Below are 4160 nucleotides of genomic sequence, written 5' to 3' on the forward strand. Positions count from 1 at the left end.
GGCTCAGTGGATAAAGCACCGGCCTGCGGATTGAAAGGTCCCAGGTTCGATCCGGGTCAAGGGCATGTACCTTGGTTGCGGGCACATCCCCAGTGAGGGGTGTTCAGGAGGCAGCTGATCAATGTTTCTCTCATTGATGTTTCTAACTCTCTATCCCTCTCCCTTCTTCTCTGTAAAAAATCAATAAAATATATTTTTTAAAAGAATATGCTTGTGCTCGCTTCGGCAGCACATATACTAAAATTGGAACGATACAGATAAGATTAGCATGGCCCCTGCGCAAGGATGACACGCAAATTCGTGAAGCGTTCCATATTTATATTTTTAAAAAGAATATGCTTATGAATTTTAGCTTCTTTTATTTTATATATTTTATTGATTTCAGAGAGGAAGGGAGAGGGAGAGATAGAAACATCAATGATGAGAGAGAATCATTGATTGGCTGCCTCCTGCACGCCCCCTACTGGAGGTCGAGCCCACAACCCAGGCATGTAACCTTGACAGGAATCAAACCCGGGACCCTTCAGTCCACAGGCCGACAATTCAGTGAGCCAAACCGGCTAGGGCCAGCTTCTTTATTTTAAAAGCTTTTTGTCAGATTGGCCCTAAGGAAATTCTATAGAATGTTTTATGTTTTTATGTGATTAAAACATTGTAATTTGACTGTCATAATACTTTTCTGAGGTAGAGTCTCAGTTACTTTTGCCCCATCTAACTTAAATACGTTTTTTTTAATTGAGTTGAGAGAGAGAGGAAGGGAAAGAGAGATAGAATCATCCATGAGAAAGAGACGTTAATTGACTACCCCCTGCACAGCTCCCGCCAGGGATTGAGCCTGCAACCTGGGCATGTGCCCTGACCGGGAATCTAACGAGGGACCTCTTGGTGCATGGGTGGATGCTCAACCACTGAGCCACCCATTGAACTGGACTGTTTTCCTGCTGTCATTCAGTTTCCTTCTTCTCAGTCCACTCTCCAGCAGTTACATTTTGTTACATTTGTAATAATATTACCTTATATTTGTATAGCTGTGTAGAATTTACCCAGTTTATAGTTTTAAAACATGTTTGAATACCTAGAAGAGTAGCGATTATATTATCAATTTCTAGGTGACTAGGATAATTTTTTAAAATACACTCAGCCAAGCAAACCATTTAAAGGAAGCAATCCGTGCATGCATCTTCCCTGTTTCCTCGTGGCTGGAGCAGTATAGACAATGCTATTATTGTAAAATAGCTAGCAGTGCAGCCATAGGTGAAATCACCTGTAGTTTCATGTCAACTTGAGTGGGATCAAATTTTAACAGGAAATTTTCATGAATCCTCTCAGCAGCTGGCATTGAGTCAGCTCCCCTCTGCTTCGGGCAAGGAAATTCATCTCCTTCCAAAGGGATTCTTTCTATGGAATTTTCTCCTTTTCCTGATATGAAAAGCCCAACTTGTTAGCTTGTGGGCTATATCTGGAAGTCTACTTAAGAGAAATATGAGTTCCAATGGACAGATATTTATTTTTAAGGTTATATCACCTTGTTTGTTTGGGGGGGGGGAGGTTTACATTTAAAAACTAATTTTTTAAGGAAAAAAACACAAGTATGGGACTTGTTTGATGATATTATAAAGTAACCAAATTGAAAATTATTCTTTAAAACCCCTGAAGTATGAAATAGATAATATAAGCTCTCCCTAAAAATCTATAGGATGGTTTAAACTAGGTAAAATAGTGAAATAGATGAAGTTGAACTTGCTATTTCTTTCTCATTTTCAGTCTTTCAACAAATATTTGCTGAGCACCTACTATATGCGAGGCCCTGTGTTTATAGTTACTATTAAAATGATGTGCAGAAACCAAGCCTAGAATATTATGGGAGAAGATACCCATTAATCAAATAATCGTGTCAAGGGAATGCATAGTGACAAATTCAGATAAGCACTCTGAAGGGTGGTGACCATTCTTTGAAAGTGGATAATAGCAAAGGAACTTGATTTAGAGTGGGGAAAGAGGAGAGGCTCGAAGAAGTCTTGCCTGGGCTGGCCCTCGACCTGAGATCTGATAGATGAAAAGGTACCGGTGAGGGCCAGGAAGCCAGAGGGAATGAATAGAACAAGTTGTGGTTGGGGGACAGGGGCTAACCTGGTATAAGAAGAGGCTAGGAAGACTAGCAGTGCCCAAACCACCCAGGACCGTGTGAAGTGTGCTAAGGATTCTGGTCCTCGTCACAAGTGTATGTATCTCAGAATGAAGGGGGAAAGTGTTTTTAAGAAAGAGGAAATCGTCAATAGTGTCCATTCCTGCTGAGAGATCAAGAGAATTGAGATTTGAACATGTACATTGGATTTAACAACACAGCAAGTGATGGCAGAGGTTTGGGCATGTTTAAATATCAGTGGAAAGCAGCTGCCTAGGAGGGAGGGGCCCACACAAGACCAAGAGAGGTGGCTGACATTCTGACTCTTTCCAGTATCATCCCAACGGTCTGATCACTTTGTGTGATTGTACACAATGTTGGAAAATTCTGGGCATCTCCCTAACTGCATTTTATCTTGTATAAAATGGGGGTAGGAATACTGCTACATCACACATGATGGTTAGGAAAATTAAAATAAGATAGATGAACAGAGACTCTAATCTATAAAATGGAATTAAAAAGTCAGCAATGATTATTGCCCCTCAATCTCTGGTTCAGCAAAAGTTTAGTTTTTCTGTGTCCCCTTCCTTCAGGTCCCTGCTAAGTAGATAACGCCCAGTTTTCTTATCTGTGGCTGTTAGTGACTTACTGAGCCCCTGCTCCCAGATGCCTAGGAGGGGACTTCCTGTAACCTCAGTTATAGGATAATGCATAGAAAGAGGGTCTCAAATTCCCTTTGCATGCAGCATGGCTGACCAGCAGGCAGAGATCATCGTGAGCAAGTATTTTCTCTATAGCATACTAAAATCATATCCAGTAGCCTGGCTGGTTCGGCTCAGTGGTTGAGCACCAACCTATGAACCAGGAGATTGGGATTCAATTCCTGATCGGGGCATGTGCCAGGGTTGCAGGCTCCATCCCTAGTGTGGGGCATGCAGGAGGCAACAGTCAATGATTCACTCTAGTCATTGATGTTTCTATCTCTCTCTCCCTCTCTCTTCCTCTCCGAAATCAATAAAAATCTATTTTTAAAAATAAATAATAAAATCATATCCAGTAGGCACTGCCTCTGCCACCCACCCAGAAAGCACTGATCACAAGGTAATACAAATGTCACTTTCTCCCTCTCCCCCACCCCCAAATCAAGTCACCCAACCTTGTGAGGTTTTCAGAAGGTTTTATTTTTGAAGCAAAGGAGTCATTTAGAAAACTAAGGCAAGAATGCCATCTTGGGGTTTCTGCTGACAGCACAGGCTACCTGAGCTGCAGATGGAAAAGGATTCTGCTCCCAGAGGTTGCTCCATGTCCCTACAGCAGTGTACTCAGATCCCTGGGGCCTTTTTCTGGTTAACTAAATGGTAACCGTTGGATTCTATAACTAAACAATTTAAAATTTTAAAGTCAAACTGATTCATGACAGTTAGGTTTGGGCCTATCCTTACTGAGCTTCTAGCTAGATCTTGCTCAGGGTTTGCCTACTCATCAGTGGTCTTATCTACTCGTGATCTGCTTAACCAGATGACTCAGAGTTTGGGGGCAGCATTTGGTAACTTCCTTTCTCACTCATCTTTTCTGCTTATCTAAGGATATATTAAAAGAAAAGGGTAACAGAATTGTTCAGGTTTTTGTTTATTTGGGGAGGCATGAAATTTAAAGCTTAAAAAACCAACAGCTCCCAAGGTTCAACGTGTGTGACTATCTATACTAATAAAAGGGTAATATGCTAATTAGAATGGGAGACCTTCTGGGAGACCGACCGGGGAGGGCAGTTGGGGCCCATGAGGCTGGCAGGGGAGGGCAGTTGGGGCCCATGAGGCTGGCAGGAGAGGGCAGTTGGGGGCCATGAGGCTGGCAGGGGAAGGCAGTTGGGGGCCATCAGGCCAGTGGGGGGGGCAATTGGGGGTGAGAAGACCGGTGGGGAGGGAATTTGGGGGCAATCAGGCCGGGGGGGGGCAGTTGGGGGCGAGAAGACCGGTGGGGAGGGAAGTTGGGGGCGAGCAGGCTGGCAGGCAGAGTGGTTGGGGCGATCGGGCAG

The 4160-nt window shown here is 43.4% G+C and overlaps 1 non-coding gene across 1 annotated transcript; it reads left to right on the plus strand.

Moving 5' to 3' along the window:
• The first annotated feature begins 213 nt into the window (after positions 1-213).
• LOC111823635 lies at positions 214-320 on the plus strand. The gene has a single exon (XR_002826705.1). It is a non-coding gene; the product is annotated as a U6 spliceosomal RNA (small nuclear RNA).
• Positions 321-4160: the final 3840 nt, after the last annotated feature.

Source organism: Myotis lucifugus, unplaced genomic scaffold, assembly GCF_000147115.1.
Source record: "Myotis lucifugus unplaced genomic scaffold, Myoluc2.0 scaffold_588, whole genome shotgun sequence".
In the NCBI taxonomy this organism is placed as follows: domain Eukaryota; kingdom Metazoa; phylum Chordata; class Mammalia; order Chiroptera; family Vespertilionidae; genus Myotis; species Myotis lucifugus.